This window comes from Arvicanthis niloticus, chromosome 2 (assembly GCF_011762505.2).
Source record: "Arvicanthis niloticus isolate mArvNil1 chromosome 2, mArvNil1.pat.X, whole genome shotgun sequence".
Taxonomy (NCBI): domain Eukaryota; kingdom Metazoa; phylum Chordata; class Mammalia; order Rodentia; family Muridae; genus Arvicanthis; species Arvicanthis niloticus.
The window spans coordinates 7843433-7858186 of NC_047659.1; the positions used below are offsets into that span (position 1 = coordinate 7843433).

Below are 14754 nucleotides of genomic sequence, written 5' to 3' on the forward strand. Positions count from 1 at the left end.
GAGGAGGGATGAGAGTGGTGGGGAGGAGGGATGAGAGTGGTGGGGAGGAGGGATGAGAGTGGTGGGGAGGAGGGATGGGAGTGGTGTGGAGGAGGGATGGGAGTGGTGTGGAGGAGGGATGAGAGTGGTGGGGAGGAGAGATGAGAGTGGTGGGGAGGAGAGATGAGAGTGGTGGGGAGGAGAGATGGGAGTGGTGGGGAGGAGGGATAAGAGTGGTGGGGAGGAGGGATGGGAGTGGTGGGGAGGAGGGATGAGAGTGGTGGGGAGGAGGGATGGGAGTGCTGGAGAGGACGGGTGGGAGTGGTGGGTGGCACTGTAGACAGAAGGGTAGGAGAAGGAATGGGTGGAAAGATGGAGGGAGGGTGGGAGAGAAGTTGGGAGGCTGGATGGCAGAGAGGAGGGAGGAATGGGGAGAAGGTGGCTGGAAGACTGCTTGTCACTGTGGCCAGGCTTGTGTGCTATGGCAGTAGGTACAGAGCTCTGACACCAGCTTTGCATTAAATCCTTGCATTTTGGCAAAGCATCAGATTCCGCTGAGCCTCAGGTCTCTTGTATGGAGAACCAAACAGGTGATGCCTGTGGCCTCTATATACATTTAAAATACCCGGGCCAGCCTGTGTAAGGGCTTAATACTTCTTTACTCTTACGGGGACCCAGAGAGTACACTCTGGGTCTTGGGTCTCTGAGTCAGCTGAGCAGGGTGGCCACTTCTGACTCAGGCCCAAGGAGGGTGTAGAGGGTAGGAGCAGGTCACCATTTTTTATCTGGGGCACTGGCTAGGGCCCAGGGTGGGCAGACAAGAGATGTCCCCTCGTGGGCCTGTGGTGACTAGCCTTTCACAGTAGGATGGGACACCCACTGCTGGCGAGCAGGCTGGGTCTCAGGCCATCTGGGAGAGCACTCAGAGGGTGCTGGCCTATGCCCTCAGGGCCTCACGTCTGCGTGCACATGCAACCACCAGCCTGTGACCTGATGGTGGCTAATGGCTGGACAGTCCCCGAGTCAAATGGCTGAAGGCTCCACGGTGTTGTGGTAAAAAAAACCAGACCCTTCCAGTGCATAGTCCCTGCTCTGTGAAGGAAGGGAAGGGGGCTCCTTGGATTCATGGGACTTCATTTTCAGTCTAGGGCTATCTGTGAGAGAGGCCAGACCACCTGCAGCTCTCCTCAAATGAACAGGAAGGCCACACAGCCATGGTGGTTCCCTGTCCCAAGCCCTCCAGCTGCCATGTTTTGTAGCCTGAAGGCCTAGCCTCCTGACAGACAGGGGAGGATAGGCCCGCCCACCCTGTTCCTTGGTGTGTCTTACTAATTATGCCACACACCGGAAAACTTAATTAAATCGATGCTTGCTGTGTAATTTCCACTAGTTTGGAAGTCAGGGGAAATCAAACAAACATCCACATGGCCCTGGCAGCCCACAGCACCTCACTGAACACCACAGGCCTGGCTCTGGACCTGTCCTGAGGGGCTGTGGTGAGGCCTCTGTTCTCAGGCTCCCAGAAACTATTATACTGTGCACAGATATTTACCCACAACCCCACATCTATACACATATCCACACATATCTACTCCCATTCATATACACACAAATCCTCTCCCTCTCTCTCTCATACACACACATACATACACATGCACACATACTCATATACCTACACCCGGCATACACAGCATATACCTCACATAATACACATATACTAAGCATGCACACATTCACATATACCCCATATATACACATACACTCTCATACATACTACACACAACACAAACACACCAAGCACTCCAAAGAAACACACAAACGTGCCAGTAACAAGATGTCAGAAGTCAGGGCCTCGGAGGCTATGTGGGACACTAGGATGCTCCCTCCAGGACTCCTCTCTCCATTCCCGATGGGGCCAGCCACTCTGCTCCATGTGTGAAGTGACCTCACCTCAGCAGTGGTGTGTGTCTGGGAAGGAAACATATAAAAGCAGGACAGCAAAGAAACCCAGTCAGTCCAGTGGTCCCCCAAGACCTCTTTGGGGCCCAAGTAGGTATGCAAGGCAGACAGGGAACAGGTACAGGGGGGTGTGAAGTGCAGGCAGAGCTTGCCGGCCTTTATATTGGGCTATTCTTCATACTGAGGCTCTGAAGTCAGTGGTCAAGGCCCTGACAAGCTTGCCCACAGGGTCTGAAAAGAGGTTTATCAGCCATAGGTGATACCTCGGGAAGGTGCCTGCTGTAGAGAGACTACGAACAGAGAAGCCAGACAGCACCAGGGTGTGGGGGCAGCTTCAATAGGGCAGCATAAGATGAGAGGCTGAGCATACCTCAGCAAAGGGACACCCAGATAGTGTGTGACAGTGTTCAGATCTCATCTGCCCACTTACCCACAATGCCACTTCTCCCTGCAGGCCATAGAAGGTTCCAGGTAACCACTGAGGCCTTGGAATAGAAACTCTGGGTGAAGGAAAAACAAGATTGTTTGTGGAGAGATTAGGCAGTTTGGCCAGGGTCACATGCTCTGGAAAGACCTGGTGCCTCTGCATACAGCGGCCACTTTCACTTTGGAGGCGTAGCACTGGAGGCTAGGTATGTCCGGCTTCTTCTGGGAGGGAGAGGTCACAAGCCACCCCTGAGCCAATGGGAGGGGTTCTTCACATACCTGGGTGCTGGGTATCCCTTACTACCTCACCTGCCCAGCCTGGGGTCAGCTGGCTGCAGGGTTGGAATCCTTTGATGCCTGAAGACTCTGCTATAACTCCGTTCTGGTTCTCCTCTGAGACCATGCTTCTGGGCCTTGTCACCACTCAGGTTTTATGTACAAAGCTCCCTCCTTGGTGAAACATCCCTGGCCCTGTCCATCATCCCAATGAGATCACATGGGCCAGGAAACTTCCCGTAAGTTCCCCCTTTGTCCAGGACCCCAGCAGGCCCAGAAAGCGGTTCAGAGGGTATCACCCCATGACTTGAATCTATCCAGAAGGACAGTTGGCTCCCTGCCACAAGTCAAGGACTAGCCAGGGACTCCTGATACAGCTCCATGGAACCCAGGTTCATCCTTAGGTGAGTGTGGGTGCCTTGCTAGCTCTCCAGCATCTGGGGGGCATCTGATGACTTATCCTCAGAATATTTGTGCCCCAGAAATTCTCTCCTCATTCCTATCTTTCTCTCAGCCCTCTAATCCCCGCCCCCACCCCTCACCTCTGTCTCTCTCTACCTCCCTCCCTTTTGCCCCTCCCAGCCCTCTCCTTCAAGCTCTGGGCCCTGCCCTTCATCTGGCTCCAGCTCTCTCCGAGATTTCTCCTCTGGTCGTTCCTCTTCTCCAGCTCTTTTCTCTCCACCTCACCCTGTCCCGGGGAGGGGCTGGCGGCCCGTGATTTGCGGTTCCCAGGGCGGTCGTCTCTGAGGCTGCACATCTGGATCCTTAGGACGCTCTGGAAATCAAGAGGCTGCCTGAGCGGGCGAAGTGCCCCCTCCCCCACCTCCCCTCCTTCCCACCCCAAGCGGGTATTTTTAGCTCTGCAGAGCATCAGTGTGCAGGGCCGGTGAAGCCTGGATGAGGTTTTATCTGTTGTGACAGCCCCAAGGGCAGTGGCAGAGAGGCTTTTTGCTTCTTGAGTTGGGGTGCTCCTCTCTCAGTGGAGCCTCAGAGGCAGGGTTGGTCTCAGCTGGAGGGGCCAGCTGTCTCTGTCCTGGCCCACTGGACCCCGTCCCCTCCTCTGTCCTGGCTTGACCTTTGTCCCTGGAAGGCTCCTTGTTGGAGCTGTGTACCACACTGGTTCCCTAGCCTCTCTCCCTTCTTTTGTCCTGGCTTTCCTTTCCAGGATTCCACTCTCTCTGTCCAAGCCTTCCCTCTGTGTCGGCTTCCTTCTCTGTTCTTTTGAAGTTATCAGTGAGCACAGGACTTCTCTTCAGTCTGTCCATTCTGCTCCCCAGCGCCAGGCCTCCCTGCCCCCCGCTGGTCCCTGCTTCCTGCCTCCTTTTGACTTTGGCAGCCTCAGGGGAGCCCAGGACAATGTGGTAGGGATGCTGAAGCCCCTGGAGCCTGGGCTTTCAAGCTTTATCTTCAGGGAGGCCCCCTGGACGTGTCCAGGGTTAGGATGGTCCAGCCTGGTCCCTGTGGGTCTCCAAGCTGTCTCTGAAATGGAGCCTCTTGATCAGAGCAGTCAATGACCCTCAGATGTCTCCTCTGGGCCTTCCTCATACAGTGTCCATCTGAACTTCTCTGTGTGGTCACTTAGAACACAGCCCTACCTTGCTACGCACTCCACAGATGCACTCCTCTCTCTCCTCTCTGTCAGTGTTAGTACTACAGAGACACTTATCACTCTGCATGACTGCAGAGCAGCGACATGCATGACTCTGCACGTCTGAGGGACACCATGGTTGTCATCACCCAGCCTACCTGGAAGGGCCCCAGGCTACAGGGTCTCATACCACACAAATATATAACACACACACACACACACACACACACACCACACATCACACATACGCACAGCTGCACTGTTCTCAGCCAGCCCCCTGCATGTTCATCACCACAGTCAGGATGCTGACACCGGCCTCCAGGAGGTTGTGAAAGGAGCGTCCCCAATTACAGAGCCCTGGTAACAAAAACCCAGAATGGGGTCCAAGGCTGAAGACACTCTGGTGGTCCTTTCCACAGCTCCACTTCTAAGTCTTAAGCAAGAACCCCATCCCCAGAGACCTAGTGTAGGCTATCATGCTGTACCAGCCCAAAGTCCTAAGGTTAGCTTGGCTGACCTCCCAGGCTCTGCTGAGGACCTGACTCTCCACACAGGAAGTCCTGCAGTCCTCATACTAAGACTGCTAAATCCAGGGAGCCTCTGTCAATGGTCAGTCACCAGAAGCATGGACCTGAGCTGAGCTGACAGTACCCAAAAATGAACTATCCACATGTGGGGTCAAGGAAGTGGAAGAAACAACACAGATTCCTGGGGTAGGCAGGGCAGACTGATGGAAAGCCCCAGAACTCAAGAGGTTGCCAAAGGCTCAGCCTCCTCCCTCCTCATCCCCCACCCCCTTCTCTTCCTAGCTAGCTGGTGGGATGACAGAAGGGACTCCATTCTGTTTAATGCTGTGTCCCTTGCCTGGTAAGACGCCTGTATCCCTGAGGGAGTTAGCTGAAGAACTGAATGAGTGACTGGGGTTGGGGGACAGTTAGGACTCCTGGTGACAGAGTGCCCGCTCAGCTGGCCTTTCCACACAGAGCCCAGAGAGTGAAGGTTGTTCTGTTAGTCTCCCTGGAAGTCCAGGTAGTCTAGGGTGTGGCCCTGCTACCTTCAGCAGGCTTCTGCACCCGTGTGTGACACAGGGCCATCCTGCAGTGGGGTTCCTGTTTGTTCTGTTTTTCCCTGTTCACATCCTGGTCAGGGATGGAGATCACTGCTACCATGGTGACCTCGGATCCTCAGGGCTGCCCACTGGTTGATTCTCCACAGGTGTCCCTGATCACTATCTCTGGCCCAGGCACAATCAGTTTTAGTGTACACTCGGGTTCTTCATTCTGGTCTCTGCTCAGAAGCCAGAGGCCAGGCCTCCATGCAAACCAGTCCTGAGCGCCCAAAACAAAGACACACAACCAAGGGAGTGCCCTGCTCTTCAGCTGAGTCCTTGCATCTCTCAACAATCAAGGGGCACTCAGGAATGGGGTGTCAGGCAACTGGGGTGCTGGCTCAGTGGGTCAGGTGCTTGCCAGGCAAGAATGAGGACCTGAATTTGGATCTCCAGCACCCACAAAAGAACAGAGCACAGAGATGTATGCTTGTAACCCCAGCACTGGCAATAGGATATGAAGACAGACATACAGAGGAGTTTGCTGGCCAGACAGACGAGTCTAACCGATGAGCTGCAGATTCTTTGAGTAACCCTGTCTCAAAAAAACAAAACAAAAAACTGTAGAGCAACAGGAAAAGACACAGGATGCCAACCAGCTTCTACACACATGCATGTGGTGGTATACACACACACACACACACACACTCTCACACTCACACGCATGTATGCCAGGTATCCAACCCACCTCAGGGCTTTTGCACCCACTGTCCCTGTCCTGGACTTTTCTTCCCCATCCTCACTGCCTCTTTTTCTCCCTTTGACAAGTTTAGCCCTGTAAAAACAACTTTTATTCACCTGGAGACTTTCTGCCTCCGTCTGTTAACCTAGGCCCAGTCCTGGAAGCTTCAAGACTCCGTGCAATTTGATCTAGTCCTAGAATGTTTTCAGCCTGAGACTTGCTGCTGAATAAGCTCACCCCTTCTGAGTTCTTTCTGATCTCTGGCTGCCTGGTTCAGCTGTTCTGGCTCAAACTCCTCCCCAAGCTGACTGGTTCAATCTGCCTTCTCCTGAATTGCTCTGCTTGGCCTCAAACTATCTCTGGCAATCTGTACTAATTTTCTGGCTTCTTCTCATTCTCTGGGTTGTTCTGTCTTCACCTGTGTCTGGCTTGTTCTCTCTCTTCAACCTGTCTCTCCAAAACTGTCCCAGTAAAGACTGCCTCCTTCCTCTCTCTGCTCTGCCCTTCAAGTAGCTTCCCTTTCCCCTCTCTTCTCATGAGATGTAGGCAGATTCTAGTCTGTCAAATCTTTCCCTGATTTGCCACTTTGTCTGCCACTCAACTAGACATCACTTTCAAACATGGGTGCTTCCTTCTATAAACTAACTTTACTTTCATTGTTTGGGATTAAAGGTGTGTCCTAAAGACTTAGCCATACCACAACTAGAATCTTTTTTTTTTTTTTTTCAGTAAATATCACAATCTAGGGGCTCACAGTGTGATCAAATATCCTGTAACATAGCCCCCCCTTCCAAATTTCAAGTCCTCAGCTCTCTGGGCAGGCCCCTCAGCGATGTCCACTCTGGCTGTTTATCATCCGTGTGCCTCCCTGGACCCTAGCTGGTCTGCAATACCAGATCGCCAGTCTATTCTTCCATAGACTGTGAGCCTTGAAGACACAACTTTGCCTCCTGGCACACAGAGGAGTTTCTGGCATGAGTCTGTGCTCATAAATATGGATGGGACACGGGAAAGAGTGAATGCTATCACTGTTAGTGCTCCCGAAAGCTGGAGGAAGGCGGTGGCAGGGGCAGCAGGATCTAATGCAATTGTATTTAATAAGCAAAAAACAACTGCAGCCTAACCTGGCCTGTCTTCTGCCAAAGAGCAAAGAGCAGGGGCTTCTGCTGCTATGGTTACCAGGCACAGCTGTGCCAAAGAAAGGCAAGGCCAGCCAGGCACACGAGATGTGCTGATAGAGCCCAATGGAGCCCGTTCAAAGGCAAAGCTGCCTTCACCTCGTCTCCACGGAGCCTGGATGTAAAAGCAAGAGGGATGTACGGTCAATACAATGGGCCATTTTTCCTTTGCACTACTGGAGGACCAGGCTGGCCTCCGGTAGACTCAGAGATTTGCAGATCAGCAGGCTCTATCCTCAGGGTAGCTGCTGGCAGCTGGGAGAAGCCAAGGACAAGCACTGTTGTATGTAAAAACAGCAAGGGATCACGTGACCTTGACCAACCAGAGTAGGCAGATAGGAGGGAGGGATGGAAAGGTGGCCACATTCCTGTCCTCCTTCCTCTCCTCACCTCTGGCACCCTGCCACTTGGTCTGACCAGCTCCAACGTCTGCCCTCCCTGCAGCGTGGACAACAGGCTTCAACCTGAGACCAGCAGAGCAGAAGGCACCTGGCCTTGCAGCTGGCAAGGAAGCTTTGAGAAGAAGGTACGCCCCCACCCTTAGCCTCCACTTAGTCCTGCTGACCTCCAGAGGGCTGTGGGCATTGACCACTGCACCCTAACATCACATTTGAGGAACTTGGGGTCTACAGCCAAGACCGTCTGCAAATCCCTGTGGCTTTTCTGCCCAGGGTCTCAAGGATACCATTACTATTGAGCTGGCAAGAATGGCGCCCCCTAGAGCAAGTCCAGTCCTAACGCTGGCACTTCAGGAGGCCTTATTTGGAAATAAAGTCTTTTTAGAGGTGATTAAGTTAAATTGAGTCACCCTGGTAGGTCCCAACCAAGACCACCGTCCTCATACATACAGGGTATGGGGCACAGGGTGGAAATTCCCAAAGGGAGGAGGTGGTGAAGACCCAAGAACAGGCAGCCCTGTGTAGATGGAGGACACCATCCAGTGTTAGAGCAAGTCCTGGGGCTGTCCTGCCAGGCCTCTACTTGGTCGTGGACTCCAGCACTAGCTGTAGAAACTAATGCAACCACGAGCATAAGCACCATCATCAATATCACCAGCACAACTACCAGCACCACCAGCACACCAGCGCCCACACCACCACCACCCACCACCATCACCACACGCCTGTCATCACCACAAGAGCCTCACCTTATCCTCCCACCCCCACCATGATCTCTGGATTCGTGTCAGTCTTGGTGGATTTAATGGCACACACTCCTTCCCAGCTCTGGGGGCTGGGCATGAGCAGTAGGTATCAGGAGAGCTGCACCCCCCTCTCCAGCTTTGGGAGAGGGGCTTTCTTTACCTTCTCTGGTCTGTGAGGACTCTGGCTACTCAGTGGCTTGTGGCCCTGTATCACTTATGTCTCCGCCTGTGTTTGGAGTTGCTCATTCTTTCATTTATCGATTTATGTGTGTGTGCACATATCACAGCGCTCGTGTACACGTGCAGAAGTCAGGTGACGTCTGTGGGAGCCATCTCTCCCTTTCGGCCACGTGTGTCCAGGTGGAACATGGCTTGCCAGTCTTTGAACATGGCGAGCCGCTTCACCTGCTGAGTCATCTCACTGGCCCATCTCATTTCAGCTTACATTTATGTTAGACGTCCATTTTATTTTCCATGTGAGTGTTTTCCTTGTACGCATGCTTGGTGCCCAGAGAAGTCAGACGAGGGTATCAGATGCTCTGCAACTGGACTTGACAGATGGTTGTGAATCTCCAAGTAGGGGCCGGGAATCAAACCCTGGTGCTGTGGATGAACAGCCAGTGCTCTGAACTGCTGAGCCAACTCTCCAGCCACCATCTCATTTCTTAGAAAGACATCTGGGGTGGCATTTAGGCCCCACCTGGTTAATTCAGGATGCTTCAGGACCTTAAATAGGTTTGCAAAGACTTTTTTTTTTTTTTTAAACCAAATGAGGCCATGTTTGAAGCCTCCTGGGATTAACACAAACACATACCTCTGCGGGTACATGCCAACTCATGACAGCAACGCTGGAGGACACACAGTGCTAGCCCAGAAACTTTTCCTGTGCCTTGTTCCTCAGCCCAACTTCCCCCGGGTGCCATCTTCCTTCGACACGCAGCGTGCTTGACAAGGAAGTGTCCTGTGGAAGGCCCATTTAGCAGCTCTGTGCCCCTGGCTCCTCTGCTCATGCTGCCTCACCCTCTGAACTTCCAGTGGGAACGAACAAATCACAGAAGAAAACAACTGTCATGAGGAGAGTCAAACTCTGGGGTCTCTCTTGAGGTGTCCCTCTGAGTAAACCAGTCTGTCCCTTGGGGTCTTAGCCTGCTCTTATGTCAAGAAAGCAGCCCGGTGGTCACGCCTTACTGCCTGCCGCTGCACACAGCTTGTTCGGAGGGGGTGAGTTTACGGGGTGCACATTGGTGATTTGTAGTAGTGAGGGAGTCCACACACACCCTTTCCCCCCAGCCTGCTCTAATCGTCAACAAGGACACTTTCTAAGTATTTCTGGGAGCCTTTTCTTCAGGCTGGTTCCCAGCAATGCTAAGATCACTTTCTGTGATGGCCCAGGCAACTCGGAACTGGCCATGTGTACTAGACTCCAGAGTGTCTGAGAGCGCGTTGCTGAAGCTGAAGGAGCCCTTGCTAATTACCAAGAAATGACCAGGAGGCACAGGGCCCAAAGCTCTGACCTTGTAACGGCAATGAAATCAAACTAAAACCCTGTAGCCCATCTAGGACGCCCCTGCCTTCTGTTTCTGAGCCAAAGGGCTGGCTGTGGTCTGGAGGCAGAGGACTTTCTTTGCTGGAAGCCTTAGGCTCCTCCCAGCACACAGGAAAAAACAACCTGGGTCATTCATTCGGGCAGTTTGTACGTGCAAATATTTTTTTTACTAAAAGTCCACTTCCTGTGCCACCCAACCCCTCGATCCACTGTTTCTGGCCTCTCTGTCCAGGACTAGAGTCATAACTGTTTGCATTTGGGCTAATAACGACCTGGGAGTTTGGGGGTGGATATGGGCAGGACTGTAAACTTTAATTAGCCCGGCGAGATTAACATCCTAGCAGGGGACTGGCGTGGGGGCCTCCTTCAGAGCTATCTGATCCCAGTAGACACCCCCCTCCCGTGAAGGGCACCCCTATACAGGATGTGCAGGAGACTGCACAGCAAGCAAGGCTTACACGTGCTGAGTTAATCTTTATTCGCCTCGAAGCTGAGCCAGGCTTCAAAGAACCCTGGGTCGAACTGCTGTCTCTCTGGCTCAACAGTACTCGCTGGTTTCCTCCTTGCAGAAGCCTCAAGCAGAAAAATCGGGGGACTGGGCTGTGTGACCTTGAGTGGGTCGCTCACCCTCTCAGGGAGGGGAGGCTAACTGGGAAGGTTCGGAACAAACGCTATGGGATCTGGAAAGCTAAACCCTAGTGGGTGGCGGAATTGTTACTGCCTGGCAGCCTAGCCTGGGGTCGCGCGTTCCGGAAGGGCCGAGGATTTTCTGGTCTCCATCTGGTTTAGTATTGAGAGCATTCAGCGGCTCGGGGGCTGTTTCCACCAGCGTCCCCAGGAAATTGGCCTTCCCGAGAATGAAGTCATCGGCTTCTCTTTTATTTATTTATTTCTGTTGCCTTTTTCTCCTTCAAGCGTAAGCCCCCGGGCCTGTGCGGCCCCTCTCCACGGCTGTCGCGGGGAGAAGGGGCTCTGAAAATAAGGGGACCCCACCGTGCCACGCGCTGTCCTGGGACTGGCCGGAGGTGAGCTCCCGGGCGGCCAGGGCGAACAATAACAGTAAATAACGCTGCCTCGTCAGCGTCATAAAAACGGAAACGCTTCCACTGTGTTTTAATAAGCGTCGCCCATCAATCTGCCTCCCTGCCGGCCGCGGGCACCGGGGAGGGTGCGGGAGGGGGACGAGGGGGCGCGAGCGGCCGGGGTCACGCGCGCCAGCCGAGCCGAGAGGCGGCCGAGCTGAGTAACTCCGTTGCCATGGCGACGTGGCCGCAAGGAACAGGAAGCGGCAGAAATAGCAGCCGCCGCGGCGCGGCCCCTCCCCCCGCGAGCCCGTTGCCACGGCGACCAGGCGGGAGCGAGGCTGCGCGGGCGGCCTCCTGCACAGCCGACTGACGCATGCGCAGTGCGGCGCGCTGGTGGGCCTCGCCCCACAGCTCCCGGGGTGGCCCGTGGAGACCAGAGCTCCTCGAGGGTCCGGTGTCTGCTTTGGGAGCCGTCTCGTCTCGGCTTCTGGCAGAGGCAATGCTTTCCAAGCATGCAGAGGGCAGAGATGTGGGCACCGGAGTCCCCGACGTGTTCAGAGTGACAGCAGAGCCGGGTCGAGGCATCCCTCGCCCTGGATGGGGCACCTGGTGACGTCCAGGATGCCTCTTCTTGGTCCCCTTTTCTCGTGTCCCTTTGCCAGATACAATCTGCATAGAACACAGAAGCCCTGGCACCTTCCATGTCTCCAGAAAACAACGTTCTCCCCCCTAAAGTTGAGGGAAGCCTAGATGTTTCATAACAAAAGCCCTCCCCCCCACACCCCATAATAGCTTGTTTATGTGGAAGCGGCTGCAGCCTTGGGGGTCTGAAGTTGGTGTGTGTGTTTGTTACGGGGACACACGTGATTATATCTGAGGCCGTTTGTGGAGAATTTTCTTCTCTGTAGATTCTGTTTGGTTTGTTTTTAATAAGGGTCAGAGGTCTGCACTTCTGTGGGGAAGGGGGAAGGGTCACCTCGGGTGGCCAGGCCAAAGGGTGGGGGGGGTAGGGGGGATAGGTCACGGGGCCTGCAATGCTAGCTGAGGCCAACAGCTAAAGCTTCTCCATCTGGCTCTGCTCCCGGCAGGCAGGCACAGGCAGCCAGGCTCCAGGATGCTCCCTAGAGTGGAGCCCCAGAGGGGGGACACCCTGGAACGGGGACTGGTCTCCCTGGGCAGGACAGCTGTCATTTCTCAACTCTGTCCTAGAGAGAAAGAAGGGAGTGGCTGCTACCGGCCCTTTCTCCAGCACTATTCAGGGTGGGTTTATGTCTGCAGCCTTCAGGTTGGCTGTGTGGAATGAAGGGAACCACGAGCTGCTTCAGACTCCTGGCCCCCCAGCCCAGTGTCTGGATGGAGGAGGGCTACAGGCTACCTAGCTGTGTGTGTGTGTGTTTCCCACCTTCCTCACCCTGAAGAGATGGGGGTGAGGGTGTCCCCTGAAGCAGAGCCTGCCTGGTGTCCAAAGACACTGCATCCACCATAGAGGTTTGGGGGTGGTGCTTAACTCGTTTTAAGGGAAGCCATGACGATGTGGAGAGTAAGGAGCAGAGAGACTGGGCTTTATTCCAAAGAAGGCCCCTGTCCTTGAGGCCAAAGCCGACTGAGAACTGAGATCACAAAGCAGATCGTGGCTTGTGATTGTCCCTCGAGGGAGATGGGTGCTCAGAATCTGCCTATTTACTGCAGCAGGAAGGGGTTCCCTCACTGTCCTCTAGGCCCTGAGACCTAGGCTGACTGTGTCCAGAAACAAATGAATCCTGAGCACAAGCTTCAGGGGCTAAGAAGCATGGTGACCCCTAGCTCTGCTATGGAATCTGAAGCAGGCCATTTATTTTCCTTGGGCCTCGGTTTTCCCATCTGGCAAACAGGAAGAGTGTCAAGGCAGCCACTGACTGTCTCATAGTTGGCCCAGTCAGTATTTCTGAGGTCTACATGTCCTATCTAATTTGACCCTCAAACCAACCCAGAGAGGCAGATACTGACATGGTCCTTATGTCAGCCTCAGGGATAGAGGCCCAGAGGAGTGAAGTCACTTGCCAGGAGAAGCTAGAAGGTAACATAGGTGTCTGTCACAGCCTCAGGAGAGCAGGGACCATGCTGTGAGTGCTACAGTCACATGTCAGCAGCCCCCTCCTGCTCAGCCCTTCCAATTTTGGTGGCTCCAGAACCTTCCCTTTGTACAGAGTTAGGACGCCTATCCCTCCTTTCTGAGGTTAGCAGAGGGACGAGATCTCTCCACAGTGGCCGCTAACTGTCAGAGTGAGGGGTGACTGGGAGGGTAGGTCTCCAAGGATATGTGCACTGCACACAGCTTTGCAGTCTGCCCCGGAGCTTGAGACCTGCCCGCCATCTCCCCTGTCCCTTCCTGCTGTTGATATGGCAGGGCTGGGGGCCCTCACTCACTAGGCAGGCGTGTGGCATCCAGATGGTGCGGTTAATCGCCCTGGAACCGTAAATCAGTGGTATTGTCCCAGCCTCCCTCCTCCTGGCAGTGCCGTCACCTGGAGGAGGAGCCGGTGTGAGAAGCCCCTCCAGCCCCACCCACCAGCCCCAGGCTTTGTTCCCAGTCAGTGGCCAGTGTCTGTGTTTGAATACTGACCCTGTCACTGCCTGACTGGATGGCTTTGACAAAGTCCTGATCTCCCTGTTAGCCTCAGTTTCTTCATCCATAAAATCCGGGCGGTCGCAGCACATTCTGTCCCCAGAACAAGATGAAGTCTCACGTGTCGGCCACTCTGCCAAGGCTGCTTCCTGCCTTATAGCTCATAGACCCTCCCACACGCTTCCTCTCACCTCTTTGACCTGGACAGGAACCCGAGAGTCAGAGAAGGAAAGCAAGCTGCCCAATGCCACACAGCCAATTAGCAGAGGAGCAGGCTTAAGCCTGGCAGGCCAGAGTGACACTAAAGACCTCACCTCGGGATCCCGTCAGCCCGCCCTCCCCAGCCCCTCTGAGGCCACTCTGCCTATGTCTTCAGTGACAGCAAAGCATTGTTAGCCTTGCCCAGAGCTACTGTGCAACCCAGGTCTGAAAAAACGCCTTAATAGGTCCTTAATAAAGCTTCCGAGACAGCGGCTTCCCAGGGCAGGGCCAGGGTCCAGGTGCAGCAGATGTGACCTAATGAAAACATTAGGAGCGTGGCAGTGGGGGAGCACCTGCTCATGTCTCAGACTCAATCTCCCTGTCCTCAGCTGAGTCGCTGGATGCAGGGGACCCTCACTTATCCCTCCTTCTGTCCCATCCATCCCTCCTCCCATCCAATCCATCTCTCCTCCCTCCCATCCCATCCATCCATTCCTCCTCCCATCTCATCTATCCATCCCTCCTCCCATCCATCCTTCCTCCCATCCCATCCATCCTTCCTCCCATCCATCCCTCCTCCCATCCATCCATCCTTCCCCCATCCCATCCATCCATCCCTTCTCCCATCTCATCTATCCATCCCTCCTCCCATCCCATCCATCCCTCCTCCCATCCCATCCATCCCTCCTTCCATCCTTCCTTCTATCCCTCCTTCCATCCATCCATTCACCCCACCACCACACAGTATTTATGGAACATCTTTCCTGATCAAAGCCCACATTAAATGTTCAGGTTCCTCTCTGTTAAAGAGATGTGCAATATACAAGTGGGCAGAGCTGAAGAAGAGAGTCAGGGGGTCTGCAGAGCAGCCTTGGCCAAGCTCTAGGGTGTTTGTCAGATCCCTGCCTTCTGGGCCACACTCTCTGGACCTGTTTGTCAGTCAGGCTCCTGTGACAAAATGCCTTACTCTAGGTCCAACCAGCAGAAATGTATTTCCCAGAGTTCTGGGCCATAGGAATGCCACGATCACGCAGCAG

At 54.2% G+C, this 14754-nt stretch overlaps 2 long non-coding RNA genes across 2 annotated transcripts; one reads left to right on the forward strand and one right to left on the reverse strand.

Moving 5' to 3' along the window:
- Positions 1 to 2913: 2913 nt before the first annotated feature.
- On the forward strand, positions 2914 to 7989 carry LOC143441260 (uncharacterized). Its single transcript, XR_013108484.1, has 2 exons — positions 2914 to 3044; positions 7641 to 7989. It is a non-coding gene; the product is annotated as an uncharacterized LOC143441260 (long non-coding RNA).
- LOC143441259 (uncharacterized) lies at positions 7532 to 13656 on the reverse strand. Its single transcript, XR_013108483.1, has 3 exons — positions 13514 to 13656; positions 13318 to 13415; positions 7532 to 11580 (listed from the first exon to the last, which is right to left on the reverse strand). It is a non-coding gene; the product is annotated as an uncharacterized LOC143441259 (long non-coding RNA).
- Positions 13657 to 14754: the final 1098 nt, after the last annotated feature.